At 42.5% G+C, this 21,511-nt stretch overlaps 1 long non-coding RNA gene and 1 pseudogene across 2 annotated transcripts in view; both read right to left on the reverse strand.

The window, feature by feature from the left end:
• The window catches only part of LOC108581747, a 161,577-nt gene that overhangs the window by 55,171 nt on the left and 84,895 nt on the right, over window positions 1-21,511 (reverse strand). The window lies entirely within an intron of this gene.
• LOC101000082 lies at window positions 639-2,358 on the reverse strand (annotated as a pseudogene). The gene has a single exon (XR_162351.5). The product of XR_162351.5 is annotated as an S-formylglutathione hydrolase pseudogene (transcript).

A 21,511-nucleotide genomic window follows, 5' to 3' on the forward strand; every position in this document is an offset into this window, starting at 1 on the left:
AAAGCGTGTACACCATTGCTTGACTTCATCCTCCAAAGACCGGCTCCCAGTAGTTGACACCCATCAGAAAGAAGCAACGCTGGATGAATAACAACATGTTCACCTGGAACTTGGTAATTATATAGCTGCAAGTTGGTACCTGCTAACTGTACTTAAGGAGCATTTTGCCTTCGGAGCTGCAGATTTATAGGATTCCCACAACTAGAGGGGCTGTTTTCCAGCCAACCTTATTCATGGAGTTCCCCAAATATGTGTGCAACATGAACTCAATAACCATGGCACTAATACCATGGTTCTGTGTAACCCTGGGAATCATGTGCCAACCCCAATAAACTCTTCTTATTCATACCTTGTCAGACAGCACTTGGGTGAGGAGAACCTCAGAGGAGATCGTAACCATCAGTGAAGGCAAAGTTATTAAGTTCACACTAAAATCAAAATAGCGATACTGGCCCCACTCTGTGACCAATAACATTTTTGAAAATATCTAATTTTCTTTTAGGTTTTATATCTTTATTCAGAGGTGATTCAACTATAGAATAAAGCCCTTTTAGCATTACAAAATCCAATGATTTTGAATTTTCTTTTTTTTTTTTTTTTTTTTTTTCAAAAATCCAATTTTTTTTTTTTTTTTTTTTTTTTTTTTTTTTTTGCTCAGCAATACAGTTGCATTTTACTTTTATAATCCTGAAGAGATTCTCTTATTTGGAGTTTTTCATGCATTCAGGTATGTAGCATGATGTCTGATGTGGTCAGTAATAAAGGTTGCAATGAAGTAGTAGCTATGCTCATAACCCTCTTGTAATCGAAAAACAATGGGGATTTTCTTTTCTGTACAGGCAGCTATGAAGTTATCAGGGAGTAACTGTCCATCTAAAAGAAACTGGTCATCTTTTCCTTGATCAATTAATATGTCCAGCTGAGATCCTGGATAGGATTTCAGAAGACGGGTAGCTCATAAGCCTTCCATTTACTTTGATCTGTTCCCAAATATCCACTAAAGACTCTTTTGCCCCAGGGACAGAGTACAGGGCTGCAAATTGGAGCCAAATGCTGACACAGATTTGTAATTTCCAGGATTTTTCAAAGCACAGATCAGAACTCCATGGTCTCCCATGGAGTGGCCACAAATAGACATCCTTTGGGGATCCACTGGAAAACTGGCATTTGTGAGTTGGGGAAGTTCCTCCATGACATAAGAGTACATTCTGTAGTTGGTTTTCCAAGGATCTTCAGTGGTATCAACATAAAATCCAGCACCAGTGCCAAAGTCCCAGCTCTCATCTTCTCCTTTAATATTGCAGCCACGAGGGCTGGTATCAGGAGCAATGACAGCAAGACCATGTTCTGAAGCAGCTTGATGATAACCAGATTTTGATATAAAATTTTGTTCTGTGCAAGTTAAACCTGAGAGCCAATACAGTGCAGGGCACTTTTCCGTTTCTGCCTTTGGTGGTAAATAGACAGCAAATTTCATTTTGCAGTTCAGTTCAACACTGTCATGTTCAAAAACTTTCTGCAATCCCCCAAAGCACTTGTTGCTGGAAATCTGCGTCAGTGCCATTCTTCTCCTGTCCAATTGCTGATTGCTTTTTGCTTGTACCAGATGGTAGATGATTCTCCTGTGGCAGAGTGACCAGAAGAAACGGCCCGAAGTAAAAGTGAAAATATCTAATTTTTAGGTGTTTTGTGTGTTTTGTTTGATTTTTGTTTTTTAGCAACAGAGTTTTGCCATATCGACCAGGCTGGTCTCAAACTCCTGTGCTCAAATGATCCTCCTGCCTTGGTCTCCAAAATCACTGGGATTACAGGCGTGAGCCACAGTGCCCATCCCCAGATTTTCAGTCTGTACTGCCTCCTTTCTTCCCCTCCCCTGGTAACAAAAGGTGTGTTCCTAAAATACTCTGGTCAATGCTAGCAAAGGGATTGATCTCATGGGGGAGAAGCCAGGAAAGCTTTCTTCCCAGGAGTTTTCAGACTATATTTGGGAGAAGAAAGCTCCTTTTTTCTCTGACTGTGAAGACCCAAGCATAGGAACTAAAGGCTTATGGAGTGGACGGCAGCCATATTCCTCCACCAGGTAGAAATGCTGAGCTGAAAAGATGAGAAACTCTTCCACTAGAGAGAGAACCAGAGGCAAGAGATGAAGCAGCAAGGACCCCAACAAGCCCTTACCTTGACTCTCCTCTTGCCTTAGATGAACATCAGCCCTAGAGTTTGATTGTGATAAACAATAAATTCAAACTTTAAAAATTTAACTTTTTTTTTAACTTTAGTTTGAGTTAGATTGGGTTTCTGTCATTGGGTTTCTGTAGCTATAAGAGTCTTGACTACTATGATTACTCCACAATGGATATGATTAGATTTCATAGAGGTATGTTCCTGAAATCCTAACTTATTACATATTACTAAGAATTATGGGTTTAATTATTTAAACTGTAGTGTAAATAAACTTGGATTAATAGAAATCTATTATAAAAAGTATACTAATTTAAAAAATTAAATTTGGAAAGTTGTATCTTATTTGGGAACTCCGAATAAGAGTTTGGCTCCAACATAACCAATAATAGGGGAGGGAAGGGAATTCTAGGCCAGAAATATAATTATCAAGAAAATTATAAACTGTTTAGTCTCAACCACTATACTAAAAACATGGGTTTTTAATGCCATATATAACCTACCGATGATGGAAAAAGTGTAAAAAGACTTGTAGTGTCTTCTCATTGATTTGTATACTAGAACAAGCCAGGCTATCTTACAGTAACAACCCCAAATTCAGTGGCTTAATGCAACAGAGGATTTTTGAGCAAGCCAGGTGCTTCCTCAAGGCATCTTTCCTCCATGTTGTGGCTCAGGGCTCCCAGTTGCTTTAATCTTGCAGCTCTGTCCCTATACCAAAGCCGCCTCCATGATCACATGCCCAAGGAAAGACACAGAGAGGGGTGTGGGCTTTGTACGGCCTCTGCTCACAGATGACCAGAACCGGGCACATGGACCTGTCCACGTGCAAAGGGGTCCTGTCTTACACAGGCATGGAATGGGAAAAGAACTGGATATGATACTCATAATGTGGGAACTTGTAATGTCTACCACATCGTGCAGTGTATCTTTCCATAACACAAAAGGGAGCTTAGCCAATACAAAAGCCAAGTACAGCTTAGAGGAGGACTGAACAAGGAGTGTTTTTTAATAGCTCGGATGCATCATGCACACATAATAAACAACAATCTCATCACCATTCCCAAACATCTATTAAACACAGATCCATGATGTCATGGTTTTCAGCACAGGCCTTTTCAAGTTTTACTGTGATTGCCTCTGCCCTTAGCAAGACTAAGATCAGCTGATAGATGCAGACAAAAGGGGTATGTGTGAAAGATGACAGACTGTGAATTCACACATTAATAAAAACCAGAAATGGAAACAAAGACCAAACAGGCAGTGCAACGTCCCTATGTCTGCCTTCTGATCTCATTCCACTCTTTCCAGCTCCATCTTCTACCCTCAAGAGTCTCTTGCTTCATCCCACTTCGATATTGCAGGCTAAAAGATAACATTGCTCAAAACCCTGAAAGATAAGGGCCCCAGGACTCCTCTTTCTGTGCCCATCTCATCCTCCAACCCATGTGTCCCACACATGGTTTCTTTCACTCATACATACCAATACCTGATCACCTATTTTGTACCAGGCACTGCAGCAGGAGCTTTATATGTGTTCATCTTATTTAATACCACAGCATATCAGGATGATACTGTTGTGCCCATTTTGCAGATGAGAAAACTGAGAATAACCTAGGTTAAGTAGCTCCTGTTCAATGCTACACATTAATAAATGGCAGTGCTAGAACCTGTACTCAGGTCTGAGGACTCCAGAGTCAGACTATGTTATCTATTGTGCTGCACTGCCTTCCTAATTGATATGGTTTGGCTGTGTCCCCACCCAAAGCTTGCCTTGAATTGTAACTCAACAATTCCCATGTGTCCTGGGAGGAACCTGGTGGGAAATGATTGAATTATGGGGGTGGGTCTTTCCTGCACTGTTCTCATGATAGTGAATGAGTCTCATGAGATCTGATGGTTTTAAAACTGGGAGTTTCCCTGCACAAGCTCTTTTCTCTTGTTTGCCACCATGAGATGGGCCTTTCACCTTCCACCATGATTGTGAGGCCTCCCCAGTCATGTGGAACTGGGAGTCCAATAAGCCTCTTTCTTTTGTAAATTGCTCAGTCTTTGTATGTCTTTATCAGCAGCATGAGAACAGACTACTACAGTAAATTGGTACCAGTAGAGTAGGGTGCTGCTGAGAAGATAACTGAAAATGTGGAAGCGACTTTGGAACTGGGTAACAGGCAGAGGTTGGAACAGTTTGGAGGGCTCAGAAGACAGGAAAATGTGGGAAAGTTTGGAACTCCCTAGGGACTTGTTGAATGGCTTTGATCAAAATGCTGATGATATGGACAATGAAATGCAGGCTGAGGTGGTCTCAGATGGAGATGAGGAACTTGTTGGGAACTGGAGCAAAGGTGACTCTTGTCATGTTTTAGCAAAGAGACTGGCAGCATTTTGCCCCTGTCCTAGAGGTTTGTGGCCCTTTGAACTTGAGAGAAATGATTTAGGTATCTGGCAGAAGAAATTTCTAAGCAGCAAAGCTTTCAAGAAGTGACTTTGGTGCTGTTAAAGGCATTCAGTTTTAAAAGGGATACAGAGCATAAAAGTTTGGAAATTTGCAGCCTGGCTATGCAATAGAAAAGAAAAATCCCTTTTCTGAGGAGAAATTCAAGTTGGCTGCAGAAATTTGCATAGTAACAAGGAGCCATATGTTAATCCCCAAAACAACGGGGAAAATGTCTCCAGGGCATGTCAGAGGTCTTCACAGCAGCCCCTCCCATCACAGGCCTGCAGGTCTAGGAGGAAAAAGTGGTTTCATGGGCCGGGCCCAGGGTCCCTGTGCTGTGTGCAGCCTAGGGTCTGGTGCCCTGCATCCCAGTTGCTCCAGTAGTGTCTGAAAGGGGCCAATGTAGCACTCAGGCCATGGCTTCAGAGAGTGCAAGCACCAACTCTTGGCAACTTGCATGTGGTGTTGAGTGGTTTGAAATGCAGATTCTCAGGCTCCACTCCAGACCTACTGAAGCAGAGACTCAGTATTGGTATTTAATCTATGGAGGAATTCTACTCTAGAAATGCTATTTCTCTCCCCCAAAGAAGAATGGGACCTTGAAGAACCTACTGGGGCTAGTCATTCAACCTTGGTGTAGGCTTACTCCTCCTGCCCACTTCTCTGAGACCAGCCTGGGCCACCTCCTGAGAACCACAGATGTGCCATGACTTCAGGAACCCCATCACATGCTGTTCAAGGAGCAAGGAAGAGGGGTTGAGTGTGCTGACACACAGAGTAACAGGCTGTTTAGGAGAGAGGGTGGAAGAAGGTGAGTGTTCATTAGATACTGAAAAGAGAGGGAGATAAGGGGTCCCCCCGGAGCAGAGACTAGAAAGCCACTCATGAGTGGTGCCAGGAGAGCACAACTAGGCTCTGGGCAGGAGACAGAAAATTCAGGAACGCCCTACAACAGAGGAGTTAGACAACATAGGACTTAGTTTATCATACTATTTCTTGAGCACCTACTGTGGGCTAGGCCCACAGGAAAGCAGAGACAAGGTTGAGATGTGGTAAGAATGTGGACTCTGCAGCCCAACTGCCTGGGCTCGGATCCCCACCTCAGGTGGGCTCAGCCAGCAGTACCTGCAGAGCCAAGCCAGCTGTGTTCACAGGCAGCATCTGCTCTGACTGGTCACAGCATTACCTCTGTTGGCTGGTGCCTGGATCATCCTGGTTGTTATGTCACTAGTGTTATATCAATATCACCCCTGTTATCACTTACTGGTAGAATGAACTTTTTTTTAGCCTCTCCACACCTCCACTTCCTTATCTGTAAAATGGGAATAGTAACAGTACCTACCTCAAAGGTTTTGAGAATTAAGCAAGTTACATAAGGACTGTGCTTAGAACAGTGCCTGGGAGCCTAACATGTTCTCAGTAAATATTAGCTACGATTATTCTTTTTCTCTCAAAGTGTTAACCATGCTTGAGAAAAAGCCAGCTTCCCAGAGTTCAGATAGACAGAGTAGCCTGAGTTGCTAGAGGCAGAAGCTGGATTCCCATAGCGATTTAATTTCTGGGCTTGGCCCCCACCAACTGCTCAGAGCAGCAGGAGGCAGCTGAATGGCTATAGTCAGTGAGGTGGGGACCAGGGCCCCATTGGCCATCTCTAGCCAGGACAAAGCCATTACACACATAGATGAGCTTGGTCTCCTCCGGAACACGCAGGTGTTCTGGCCCCAGTGCTGGAACAGGCCGTTGGAGCTCATTCAAATGTGGAGAAATATTTAGATCCAATCAAAACCACTCCAGATTGTTGGCTCTTATTTTAGACAAACAGGATAAGCAAACTTGGCCTAAATGAGAACTGGTAATAAATACCCTTTTCCTGTCTAATTATTCAAAGCCAAATGCTCTGAGTTTAAATGTCTCATGGGAAATGTCTGAAGGGTTTCTGGAGTGTTTGGTTAACAACAAAAATTCTTCATATTGCACAGACGTCTCACATATGTGTGATGCTCACGATATGGCAGAGAGGAAAATGGGATGACTGGCCATAACCTCACACTAGACAGTTGGGAACCAAGGCCTGTGAGTGCTGGTGACTCCCAAATATTTCTGGAGAAAAGGGCTTGAAATCTCAGTCTAGAAATGGACTCCCCGTCCTGTTCACTGACCAGGTGGAGCCTGCCTTCAGCACACTGCTCCCCCACTCAGCCTACACAGACTTTCTTAAAGATGCTCACATGCACACCCAACCACACACATTAACCACCACTGTCTGGCTTCTCACAGCAAAGGTGGGAGACCCCTGCTCAGTCCTCTGCCATTGCCACCTCCCTTCAGCACAAACCATTGTTAAGTTGGTTCTACACATGTTTTCATATCTTCTGGATACAAGAGAGATTTAGGTACATGTCTCCTACATCCTAAAATGGGCATTTGGGGTTGAGACAGAATGGAAATTTTAAAATAAATATTTAAAAGAACCACATGCGTCTCACTAGCAAGACAGTCAACTTCATATACACACAGGATAATATACATGCATTAAAATGAGAAACAAATTGATATGGTAACTTGCCATTTTTCAAGAAAGGAAGAAGGAAGAGACCACTTGCAACCATGAAGAAAGAACTGTATAAAATATCCTGTATCAGGCAGTAGCTGCAAACATGCCATACAGTCAATGTACTGTGGGGCTCTAGAATATCAAAATAAGCTCTATATCCTTACTGGAAAAGAAAGAGGGAAAAGAAAGAGGGAAAGGGCAGAGCAGGGCAGGACGGGGCAGGGCAGGGCAGGGCAGGGAAGGGAAGGGAGAGAGAAAGGAAAAGAAACAAACTTTCCATCTTGAACAGACATGAAATCAGCTGAAGGACACTAAACAGACATGAAATCAGCTGAAGGGCACTAAAGCACTTTAATCCTGTAACATTCTTTTATATTCAGGCCTAATAGACACTGCCACACTCTGCTAGTGCCTTAGACCATGGGTCCCCAATCCCAGGCTGTGGACCGGTGCTGGTCCATTGCTGTTAGAAACGGGGCTGCACAGCAGGAGGTGAGCAGCAGAGGAGCAAGCATCACCGCCTGAGCTCCACCTCCTGTCAGACCAGCTACAGCATCAGATTCATATAGAAGCTCAAACCCTATCACGAACTGCATGTGAGAGGGATCTAGGCTGCATGCTCCTTATAAGAATCTAATGCCTGATCATCTGAAATGGAACAGTTTTATCCTGAAACTATCCCCGCCCCTCACCTGCCATCTGTGGAAAAATTGTCTCCCACAAAGCCAGTCCCTGGTGCCAAAATGGTTGGGGACCGCTGACTTAGACAATGATTTCATGAGTGGCACCTACTGTGTGTATCTTTATATTGGTGTTTTGTAGAGAGGGAAGGGCCAAACAGTGACATGGCACATGTGTCACCATGAGCAGTCCAACCAGGCATCCCACCATAGCCCACGGTGATAGCCTGAGAACAAGGAATGTGGCCAAGGACTGTCAGATCATCCTTCCAAACAAGTGTAAGTTTCTCGGTCTTCTGATGCTGCTCTTAACACTAATGTAGGCCCTCCATCATCCCTCCATTCTGTCTCCAGCTTCCAGCCTTTCCCTCTTCTGTTCCTTTGAATAGAACTTGGCCAGATTAATTTTCCTATCCCCCTAGAAAAGATATGTGCAAACCAGTGGTGGCAGCCAAGCTTCTCAGCCACAAGGAATCACCTGCTACCTTCAGCCCCACCATCCATCTCCCCCTAGAATCCTCTCTACAGCCAAAATAGCTTGACTTGATGCTGCTACCTAATCCTCCCAGGAATTCCCTTCCCCTCCTCCCCACCTTTTCCAAGTTCCTCAAAATTTAACTCAAATTCCTTCACTTCCATAAAGTCTTCCCTGACTCTTCTAGTCTGAAGGTTCTTCTTTCCCAACAGAATTTGCCATGGCTCTATTTGCCATGACATGGAGAAATACAGTGCAATTGAGTAAGGCCACTGTAGAGACAGAAGCTAAGATAGGAGGCATGGTTTTATGTCTAAGAACCTTTCAATCTTTTCTGAAGTAGACTTATTTTTCTAAATCAATGTTTATAAGATTCACCAGCCAGAATGGCTAAATTTGTTTTTTAATTTAAAAAAATAACAAAACCAACGTTGGCAAGAGTGTACAGCAACTAGAACTCTTTACTGCTCCTCTAGAGTACACTCTATACTCACATACTACTAGCACAAGGGTGAATTGGGGGCGGGGGCGGGCGGGGGTGGGGAGGGGGAGAGAGAGAGAGAGAGAGAGGCGCTCCCAACTGGAGAATAAGTACAGAAGAAAAAATACAAAGACCGTAAGCAATATCCTTAAACACAGAGTGGGCTGGCTTCACGGCACACAAGCTGTGCAGTGACATAGGACCCCATATTTATAGGGTCCTGACCTTTGTTCAATGTTCTTAACAATTTTTGAACCTGGGACCTTCATTTTCCTTTTACCCTGGGCCCTGCAAATTATGAAGCCAATCCTGAATACCAGTTTATTGCCAATTTCCTAGTATCCAGAATCCAAAATTCGTCCAATAGATCTCAGAGCAGGTCACTGAATTGAATAGTCTCAACCTCCAAAACACTCTTGGATGCCTTTTTCTGTAAACTAGAATAGCAGCTGCCTTTCTTGCCCTAAAGTCCTAGAGAAGCCAGTTGATTTCAAAGCTCACAGTAGGTTAACTCCGGGTGGGGCATGGGAGGAGTTGGGGGAGCTGCTACCCACTGGGTCCTCTGAGTGTAGTTCCTGAATGAATCAGGAAAAGCACTTGGTTCAGCTGGATACTAGAGGAGAGTATTGTTTTCCCCACTCCGCTGGCTATCACATTTCTGGCCTCTTTTCCTGTTCAGGGGCAGATTGATAAATGTGAGAACAATTGGCCTGTTTATCTCAGCTTCTCCTTCTGCTCTCTAGGGAATGAGCTGCCCTAGGAGAGGTTGACTTCTGCTGCTCCTCCTGGGGCAGGGCCTGTCCAGCATGGGGAGGTTGGACCTGCCTTTTCAAGCATTGTCAGTTGTCAGGGGCTGGGGGAAGGGATGACTGTGCCTAATTCTGGGCACACTCACAGACCTAAAGCCATGCCCTCCATACTGACTTCTATTGGTACTAAAGTGACATTTAGCTTCTATCTGCTTCTCCTTTGTCTTAGTCCCTAAACCATTCAGAATCTAGGTAGGGAAAGAGGAGCTGACCAGGTTTCTGATTTTCTGGAAAATTACTGTGCCTTGCCTTATCTGTAAAAAATGGCAGCAGACTCTTGAGTAAGGGCACCTACAAAGGGTTCCACGACTATCCCCGAATCATGAAAACCAGCCTGCAAGTTGGCTTCTGCGTGCCTCAAGGCACAAGGCTCTGCCCCTCAGAGAAAACAATCACCTCCCACCAGACACTAATGAGCTTGCTTCTCCTCCCCTCTGTTCTCTCCTGCAGCTGGCTGCCTTCGGAGAGAGGGAGCCAACCTGTCTTTGTTGGACAGCCAGCCCACCAAGGTTACTAACTCTCCTTCAGTCTTGGGAGTCCAACTGCGTGGGCTTTTCACCCAGAACATTATTTTCTGCTGAATTAAATCCAATTCCACTCCCTGCGTTGAACAGCTGACCCATCGCCTCTATTTTCTGCCTGAATTTTGCTCACAGCTAATCTGCTAAGGGCCCAGGAAATTTTCTGGGGTTATTTCACATGAAAGGAAGAGAGCTCTTATTTTCACATGAGGATAGAGAAAATTCCCAGGGGACACCTCAGTCAGCCAACCACTCCTGCTGACTTCGGATACCCAGTCTAGTGACTGCATTCAATTTCAGTTAGCCCCAGGGAAACCTTCTCTTCTCATGTGACAGCAGCAATAATAACTTTTTTTCCTTCATATGCTATCAACCATCAGAGTTTCAAATATAAACCATGCATTTTTGTGGCTTGTTCATCTTTGGAGAACCTGTCCCTTGGTGACTGATTCTATCAAAGGGAACTTTCACCCGAGTGATTTCATATCACCTTGTACTCACGCATTCATTCCTTACTTGCTTATTCACTCAACAAAGCACTAAGGAGACATTGGTTCCCCCTAACCCTACCTATTCCTCCACTATTTTTCTTTGTGCTGTTCAATGCCTTGTTCATAGCCCATCTTCCAGAATGTCTTCCTTGACCAAATCCATCCTTCTCTGACCAAAGCCCTCTGATCTGATTGGTTCACTCAGGATTTACCGCTTAGTCTGAACCAAACCTTCTAGTCCTAACCCCCATAGCTCTCCCACACATATTTTAAGCCGTAGTCGAGTCTAGTGATTTTCAAATGTGGAGGAGAAGTGGTGAATCACACTTTTTTTTGGAGACAGAGTTTCGCTCTTGTTGCTCAGGCTGGAGTACAATGGCGCAATCTCGGCTGACTACAACCTCCGCCTCCCAGGTTCAAGCAATTCTCCTGCCTCAGCATCCCAAGTAGCTGGGATTACAGGCACCCACCACCACGGCCAGCTAATTTTTTGTATTTTTAGTGAGACGAGGTTTCACTATGCCAGGCTGGTCTCAAACTCCTGACCTCAGGCAATCCACCCACCTCAGCCTCCCAAAGTGCTGGGATTACAGGCGTGAATCACTGTGCCCAGCCTGAATCACACCCTTAAGAAAGCCATTTATAGTTTATAAAATACCCAATGTTATACTGTATTTCACATATTTGTATTGATTTTTGCAACTCAAATTAAAGGAAGTATAGCTTAATAAAATATTCTTGAATTAGAGAGATACAACAAAAATGTAGTGATTCTCAATGGAGATGTGTCCCTGTGGGAGATGATCAGCCCCTGAGCTGAAGGGTACAGTTTTTCTGTTAGTCTGCCTTAGAAGTATTCATCTTTGTCCCAGAACAAGGTCCACATTTTCTTTTTAAAAATTTTTATCTATTGAATAGAGATGGGGTCACACTATATTGCAGGCTGGAGGGCAGTGATGATCATAGCTCACTGCAGCCTCCATATCCTGTACTCAAAGGATCTTCCTGCCACAGGCTCCCAAGTAGCTGGGATTACAGGTGGACACCACCATGCCTGGCTTATTTTTTACATTTTTTTGTAGAGATGGGGTCTTCCTGTGTTTCCCAGGCTGGTCTCAAACTCCTGGACTCAAGCTACGCTCCTGCCTCAGCCTCCCAAGTTGCTGGGATTACAGGCAGAAACTACCACATCCAACCAAAGCCCTTGTTTCATAAGACTTTGTTCAAACTCTTTTCCCTACCTGGCATACCCTCCCCTTGCCTGTATGAGATCCCACCTGCTCTTTTTCTTCTTTTTGAGACTGGGCCTTGGAGTGCAGTGGCGTGATCTTGACTCATTGCAACTTCGGCCTCCCAGGTTCAAGCGATTCTCTTGCCTCAGCCTCCTGAGTAGCTAGGATTACAGGCATCCACCACCACGTCTAGCTAATTTTTGTATTTTTAGTAGAGACGGGGTTTCCCCATGTTGGCCAGGCTGGTCTCGAACTCCTGATCTCAGGTAATTCACCCATCTTGGCCTCCCCAAGTGCTGGGATTACAGGCGTGAGCCACTGCACTGAGCCCCCACCTTTTCTTAATGAGTGATTCCAACTGCCAGCTCATCCTATAAGACTTTCCTGGTTCTTCCAGCTGGAAGTGGCTTTTTCTTCTGAATGCCCTGTGAGACGTCTCACCTATGGCACTAATTGTACTGTGGTAAATATTGACACATTTTTATCCACTCACCCTCTTAAATTTCCTGAGGGTAAAAAACACAACAGGTATGACTTTTACTCTTGAACTCTAAGATACAACAAAACGCACTTCAATCTTTCTTTAAATTAAATTGGTTCTAAGTCCTACCACCCAACAGAAGAAACGTTAAATTTCAGCCATTTGGGCTGCCTGCTCGTACCTCCCCTCTCACCACCACCATGAGACTGCACAAGAATGCTGGTGTCAGGTTCAAGTCCAGGTTCCAGCCCATGCTGAGTTCCGAAGGGACTGGGTGGATGAATGGTAAACAGCTGAAAGAACACTCAGCGGGGCGCAGGTAGGTGAAATATGGCTTTATTCCACAGCTCTCTTACACTGCTCTGTCTCCGCTGCTTGAGCCAGCTGCTCCCATGCACAGCTGTGTGGCCAGTTCTCCCTTCAGGGGCAGCAGCTTAACCCTTTCTCTGGGCATGAGTGTGCCTATACAGTGTCAGCAGGGCAATTATACTTTTTACAGACTATAGTGGCTTAGAGCCAAATGATGAGCCTTCCCACATTATGGCCACATGGCTATGATAACAAGTGGAGTTATACACCTGGCTCTAAACTCAGAGTCACAAGGATGTTTACCTGGGCCCATACCCGCTTAGCCACAGCACAGCTATGTTCCTTACAACTGGGCTTATGTGGGACCAGAGAACATGGACAGGCTCTCTTCCTTTGAGTAGGGTGGGGTCTGCTCAGATGCTCACTGTCCAAGCCCATAGGGTCAGGTTAAAGCACTGGGCTCCTTCTCCTCCTGCCTATCCCCAAGGTCCAGTGCAAAGCCTGCTCTCAGTGAGGCCTTTCCAGCCCTTCCATTAGGACAGATGTTTGTCTCTGCTGAACCCCATCTCTTTACCACCATTTGACATTGACTGCCCTTTAGCCTCTGTCTTGGCATCTATTTGGTACACACGTAACCCTCGACATAGCCGCACCCCAATCTTCACCAGAAAAAACCATCTTCATCACATTTGCATCTCCTACCAGTGGCTAATGTAGTACTTATGTATTAAGGTATTGGACGAATGGTTAAACATCTCCTGTCCTTTCTTCCTCAAGCCTGGAAGGACTTCCTGTAGAACTCAGCCTAAATATTTCTTTCTCAGGGAAGCTGCCCCCTATGGAAACTGGAGAGTTTCCTGACCCCCCACTGGCAGGATGTGCAAAAGGGGTATGGTTCGTCTGTTTGGCCACATTGTGCACTCAATCCCATTACAGGAGTGGAGAACGCACACTGGTGGTGCAGGAGCCGGGATGAGTGATCTTGGTTCCAGCCCCATGATAGCATCTAGGAGAGGGTGCCTACGACTCCTGAAGCCCCAGCAGGCATCCTACAGTGCTCTTTTAGTTCTGCCATCCACAGACGGCTTAAGTGTTAACTAGCTCAGTGCCCTCTCGGTAACCAGGTTCTTGTCCGATGTCTAGGAAAATTGGGTCACACACAGACTTGAAAGATGGTGAATGCAGGGGTTTTATTGAGTGATGGAGATGGCATTGAGCGTTATAGATGGAGAACTGGAAAGGGGATGGAGTGGGAAGATGACCTTACCCTGGAGTATGGCTGTCCAGCAGCAAATCTCGCCTCCAACCATCCCCAGCTGAACTCCTCTTGATGTTCACATGCTTCTTCTCTTTTCTCCTTCTCTGCCATGCTGTTCTGCCACTCTTCTGCTTTTCTGTTCGTCTGTTCATAGAGCCTGGGGTTTGGAATTTATACGGGTACAGGATGGGGGGCGTGGCAGGCCAAAAGTCAACTTTTGGATGCAAAAACAGGTATGCCTATTCCCGTTTAGGGCCATGGGTTTCCAGGCTTGAGGCTGGGGCTTTTGCTGGGAAAGCAACCTCTTCTACCCAGTATTTCCCTGTCTCCTGTTGGTTTCATTATCAGACACTATCATACATCTCAGTAACTTTTCTTACCATTATCACAGCCATTTGTGTCATTATTTCCTCACATCTGCCTGTATCACCAGATGGCATGCTCCCTGAGGGCAACGGTGGACTTCCTTTTGGCTCACTCTTCATCTTTCCTGCCTAGAGACCTATTACTCAGTAGCCATTCTAATGAATTTGACTGAAGAAAAATCTTGCTCCCCTTACCATAGAGCTGTTTCTCTTCCAGCTATGCCTGTGTTTTTGAAGTGGTGAGGTATGTTGGAAGTCATGGGGTGGTCATTCTCCTCTAAGGTAAAAGCAGAGGCTCCTGCTTTGAGAAGCAACTAGTAAGAATCTAGGTCCTTGTCCACATTTCTCATCAACAAGGTCCTGAGCCACAGTCTGGGGACCCCACCTCACTTTCATGCCTCAGATCCTGTTAGAAAAATCCTTGTTGCTTTCCAATTTTCCTTCTTCACAAGAGAGAGATCCATACAAACCTGAGAATAAATTAAAATTCCCTCAAATATCCAACTGAAAGCCCTTTATGGGCCATTTTCATTTGGGTCCTTTTTTTCAACATTGTTTTTTTTAATTAGTGAGACAGGGTCTTACTCTGTCACCCATGCTGGAGTGCAGTGGCATGCTCATGGCTCACTGCAGCGTTGACCTCCTGAGCTCAGGTGATCCTCCCACTTCAGCCTGCAGAAAGCTGAGACTACAGATGCCACTATGCCTGGCTAATTTTTTAAATTTTTTGTAGAGATGGGATCTCACTATGTTGACCAGGCTTGTCTCAAACCCCTGGCCTCAGGCCATCCTCCCACCTCAGCCTTAAGCACAATTTCCTACCACTAAGGCATAGAGCAATAGGGGATTTTAACATGTTTGGCTGAAAATAGCAAAGAACTCAATTTAGTGTGTTGGACACTCAAGAGTTGACATCACATACTATAATTCTAAGTGAAAATGAGATTGATGACTTTCATAAACTAACCTATAGGACTGCGAAGAATCTGGTACCTAATGCTGATGGAAGATATGATATTTTAGCTATTTAAATTAGAAATGGGCCTCACATAAGTATCTTCTAGTATCTGTCTAATACAGATCTGTCTAATCTGAACTAATACAATAGCTACTAGCTACCTGTGGCTAGTTAAATTTAAATCCAATTTTTAAAATTCAGTTTCTCAGTATCACTCAGTATCACTAGTCACAATTAAAGTGCTACCATGTTGGACATTGCTTCATAACATTTCTATTAATACAGAAAGTTCTATGGAATAGCTCTACTCTAGGTGCCTTGAACACATACCAAGTTGAAAAATTGTCTCAGCAGAGGACTTGTGCTTAAACAAGATCCATTCCATAAATAAGCACTCTTTGTGCCAGATTCTGTTGCACCTGCCTCACATCAAGTATCTCAGTAAATCCCCACAACTTGGAAGGTTGGTAGTACATTATGACCCCCTGTATTAGTCTGCTAGGGCTCTGAACAAAGTATCACAGACTGGGTGGTTGAAACAACATAAATGTATTTCCTTGCAGTTCTGGGGACTGAGGAAGTTCTGGGGAAGTTCAAGATCAATGTTTCTGCAGAGTTGGTTTCTTCTAAAGACTCTTTCCTTAGCTTGTTGGTGGCTGTCTTCTCCCTATGTCCTCACATGGTCCTTTTTCTGTGAGTGTCTCTGATCTCACTTCTTCTTATAAGGACATGAACCATAACGGATTCAGGTCCTACCAAGCAACCAAACACAGTCACATTTTTTCTGAGCTACTGGGGTTTGGGACTTCAACATGAATTTTGAGGAGACTATTTATCCCATAACACTGTCATTTTTGTAGAAGAGAAAACAGACACAGAGAAATTAAACTTATCAGCAGTGCAACCCAAAAGATCTGAGTTACCTGCGTGCAACATTAGAGTCTAATGATTCCTATTTATCACCTTATGACCAAGAACACCCATTTGAGAACTGGCTTCTAGAGAAGTAGATCCAAAGAAACTGACTTGCTCACTTAGGATAAAATCTGATCGATATCCCAGAGTACCAACTACACTCTAACCAGCTGAGTTAGCCACATACAGCCGGAGCTGGCAGTTCCCTGCCCTCCCTGACTTGACGCACCTGTGACAGTGCATATGCCTGCACCTTCCTAGAGTAAGCACACAACATTCATTGTCTGTCTTCCCAGCAACACTCATTGTCTGTCAATTACCTCATAGGTTTAAACTGGCCAGATCAGCAACTTTTCGTCAACATTTAGCTTCTAAGTATAAACACAAGGTAAGCATATACTGATAGTATGGCACATTTAGTCACTCCATTCCTCAGAGTCTCCAGACCCATTTATTCTACCTACCGCTGCTTTGTCCCTTGATGGGACCGATACTGCCAATGGGATTAGAGGAGGGTGCGCGTCAGGGCTACCTGACCATCACACCAGATTGCTTTCTTTCCCTGACACCAGCGGTCGTCCAGTGCTGATAGAAAACAGACCAGTAAAACAAGTCAAATGACTGACTCCACTTACCCACATCCTTTTTCTCCCTCTTTGTCCACTTGACTCTTTTGGCATAAATGTCTCATGATGAGATGGGTTATAACTCCAAACCCAGAGAGATGGTAAGGTGAGTTATAAATTCCTCCCAGAACTGTGCCTGAGAGAGCGGCTTCCTGGACTGGGAACGAGCAGCCATCTCACGGTTGTGTATGCTTGGATTAAAACAATGCAGGAATGCCACTGTCATCTAGTGGGATTTTTTTGCCTTGACATATGCTAATTACCGAACCAATATGATGAGCAAAATAAAGCACCAATACTCCTCTATAAAAATCAAAGTAACACCCAGTCAGTTCTGTTAACCATAGAAACTGGAGCAGGAAGAACATAGGCAATTGCAATTTACAGATAATTCCAAAGCTTTTCACTAGCAAGTGACAGCAAATGAGCTCATTTTCAGAGGCTTCAAGGCCAATTCTAATGTAACAAACAGAGATAGGAATTGTGTGAATGACTGACACACACACACACACACTCCCAGTCTGACTTAGGAGGAACCAATGGAAAGCAGCCCAGATGCCCATTCAGGCTTGACATGCTGCCACCAAGCCCTTACACTTCATGTTCATAAACTCACTGCTCATTCAAGACCTTCGGGCTTAATGCAAATTAATTAAACTGCCATGCAGCTCATTTGACTATTATTGAGGTTTTAAAATAATTAACAATGAAGGCAACTGATTAAACCCTTTCCAAGCTACTGTGGTAGTTTATGAATTATATAAGTTCCATATTAATGTGACTCCTTTGTAACTGCAGATTAGCTGGAGGATATTCATTAAGATGGAATAAAAAGGCAAGAGTAGCTGTAACAGCCTTTTGTTTCTTATTGCCCAACAGCTTTCCAGGGACCTCAATATGAAAGCATAAAAATAATATACTTTAATATCTATAGCATTTTACAAATAGGATAATATGTTTTTTATCCCATTTGATCCTCCCACTAATCTGGTGAGCCTAGCAAGGCTGATGTTGTTCTCTTTGTCTTACAAGAAAAGAAACTAAAAGCTTAAATAAGTTAAGTGCCTCACACAGATAATAAGGGAGAGAATGTAGTCAAATACCCAGGCCTGCTGACTCCCAGTCCAGTGTCTTTCCCACACGCCACGGTTCCTCTCCTTAAGAATCATGTTTCCCCCAAAACAGTTCCTTCATTCTTCCATCTTGGATGTCTAAAATTTCCAAAGAAAAAGCTTCATTACTTTGGCTTAAAGCACAGGTTCCTGTATTGAAACAGAGAAGTATTTTCCCCAAGAGAGAGAAGAGAAATATTTTTGCTGTACTGTCTTCTTACAACTCCATTAAAACCCATTAAAATGTTTTGCCCATTATACTGGTTTGGTACTTAGCATATTTCAATGCAAAACATACATACACAAAAAGATCAAGAAAAAGATACCATTTTCAACAAAGAAACAAGCACGAGCCCAAAACATAAACTATGAAACACACCTACCCAAAATTGTCAGATCTGAGACTAATTGAGGGAGCATGGTGAGAGCTAGACTTCATAGACTATGCATATTTTCCCAAAAGCAAGAATCACTAGGGAAGAAATAATGTCAGTCTTCCATAAACACTTCCAGAGATTTTTCAAAATAATGAGTACTTCCTATCTCATTTTATAAGGTCAGCATAATGTTGATATCAAAACCTGATAAGGGACATTGGACATGAAAATTCTTTACTAAACTTACTCTTGAATCCTAAACATAATGCTAGAATTCAAAAACCCACAACAAAATATAATCAAAAAGAATTCAACAATATATGAGAAATATAATACATTATGACTAGTTAATTCCAGAAATGCAAGGGTAGTTTAACATTTGAAACTAAAATGATTTGTTATAGTTACATAAAAGGAAAAAAATATTTTTTTCAACAGGTGCAGAAGAAAAGTTGCTAAAATTTAACAATTATTCATAACAAAATCTCAGCAAACTAGGAAGAAAGGTGAACTTCATAATATGATACAGGCTACAATAAGCCAAAAATGCATATTATGTTTAATGATGAAATGCTGAAAGCTTTCCCTGTGAAACTGGGAATGAAACAGGATTGGAAGTTATTAACTGCTGTGCTAGACTAATATAATAAGCCCATTAGGTTTACATTGTACCTGATTAATCTAGTAAGTCCAGTCTAATAAGGCAAGAAAAAAAGATTAGAAAGAAGAAAAACTACCATTATTTGCAGGAGACATAATTGTGTATATAGACATACAAAATAAACTATAGATAAATTATTAGATTAACACATGGACTTAGCAATTATGCTGGAAAAGTGGTCAACATATGAGAAAATTGTATTTCTATGTGCTAGGAACAAAGAATATTTTAAATATTTTAATTATACTATTTATAATGACATCGAAAAAATCAAATGCCTAGGAAATAAATCTGACAGAATTACATGCATGATCTCTACACAGAAAACTCTCAAAACATTGAGAGAAACTAAATAAAACTGAAATAAGTTGAAATACTATGTTCTTTAATTAGAAGTTTCATTATTATAAATGTGTCAGATTCTCCCCAAAGTGATCTATAGATTCAATCCCAATCAAAATCTCAACAAGACTTATGCGTGTGTGTGTGTGTGTGTGTGTATTTGACAAACTATTTCTAAAACTGATACGACAGTGTCAAGCACCAAGAATACACACAACAAATTCAAACAAGAGCAAAAAAGAAATATTTACTTTTGAAAATGTCAAGACTTATAATAAAGTGATAGGAATTAAACCAGCATGATACTCAGGCATGTTTACAGCAGCACCAATTCCAATTGGAAAAATATGGAGCCCGCCCAATGTCCATCAATCAAGTGGACAAAGAAACTGTGATATACATATATGTGTGTATGTATACATACACACACACACACACACACACACACACACACCATGGAATACTACTCAGCCATAAAAAGGAACAAAATAATGGCATTCACAGCAACCTAGATGGAATTGGAGACCATTATTCTAAGTGAAGTAACTCAGGAATGGAAAACCAAACATCATATGTTCTCAACTATAAGTGTGAGCTAAGTTATGAGGGTGCAAAGGCATAAGAATGATACAATGGACTTCGGGGACTCAAGGGAAAGGGTGGGAGCAGGGTGAGGTATAAAAGACTACACATTGGGTGCAGTGCCCACTGCTCAGGTGATGGGTGCACCAAAATCTCAGAAATCACCACTAAAGAACTTATCCATGTAACCAAACACCACCTATTCCCGAAAACCTATTGGAAAAAGAAAAAAAGAATATGCAAAAGAAAAAAAACTACCTGGAAGCACAACTGGCATGATAAAAAGTTAAAAAATAAACTAAAAACATCAGTGTGGTACTGGTGCAAGAAAATACAGATAAATAGAATGGAATAGAAAATTCAGAAACAGACCCATGCAATATGGACACTTGATTTGTGACAAATGTGGCACTGAAAGTATGGGAAAAGATAGTCTTGTCAATAGGTATTGCTGATCAATTAGATAGCCATATGTAAAGACATAAAATCTGATTCCTACCTCACACCATATGAAATAGTTAATTCCATACAGATTGCATATCTACATATGAAATATAAAATGATTACTCTTCTAAAAGATAATAAGTAGTAGAATATCTTTATGATCTTGGTGTAGGCAGAGATTTCTGAAAGGGACACAAAAATCTACTAACATAAAGGAAAAGGTGATAAATTAGACTAAATTAAAAATAAAAACTTGCATTCATCAAAAGATACTATTGGGAGTATGAAAAGACAGCCAAAGAATGGGAGATTTTTATAATATAAATAACTAGAAGGGACACATATCTAGACAACATGAAAACTCCTACCAATAAATAAGAAAAAGACAACCTTATATAGAAATAGGCAAGACATTTGAATGGGCACTTCACATAAGTGAATATCCAAATGATCAATCAACATATGAAAATGTGGCCAGATTCATTAAAGAAAATGCATATTACAACTACAATAAGCAACCACTGACATAACTTTTTTTTTTTTTTTTTTTTTTTTGAGATAGAGTCTCGGTCTGTCACCCAGGTTGGAGTGCAATGGCACGATCTCAGCTCAGCTCACTGCAACCTCTGCCTCTCAGGTTCAAGCCATTCTTCTGCCTCAGCCTCCTGAGTAGCTGGGACTACAGGCGCATGCTATCATGCCTGGCTAATTTTTGTATTTTTAGTAGAGATGGGATTTCACCATATTGGCCAGGCTGGTCTCAAACTCCTGACCTTGTGATCCGCACCCCCTTGGCCTCCCAAAATGCTGAGACTGCAGGCGTGAGCCATCACACCCAGCCTGGTATAATTTTTAACATGGTAGAATTAAAAAGCCAAACATAACCTATACAGAAATGTAGACAAGAATGTAAAGCAATAGATGCAGGAGAAGCATTTGGCAAAATTAAACTCCCATTTATGATTTTAAAAATTTTCAACAAACTAGGAATAGAAAGGAACTTTCTTAATCTCATAAAGGGCATCTATGAAAAATCCAACATCATGTTTAATATTTAAAGACTAAGATCATTCCTACAAGATACAGAACAAGACAAGGATGTCTACTCTCACCACTTATATTTGACATTGCATTATACGTTCTAACCTAGTTAGGCAGACACATGTTTTCAATTATTTCAGATATATTCTTAGGAGTGGAATTGCTGGATTATATGACAACTC

The sequence above is a fragment of the Papio anubis genome, chromosome 10 (genome assembly GCF_008728515.1).
Source record: "Papio anubis isolate 15944 chromosome 10, Panubis1.0, whole genome shotgun sequence".
Taxonomy (NCBI): Eukaryota; Metazoa; Chordata; class Mammalia; order Primates; family Cercopithecidae; genus Papio; species Papio anubis.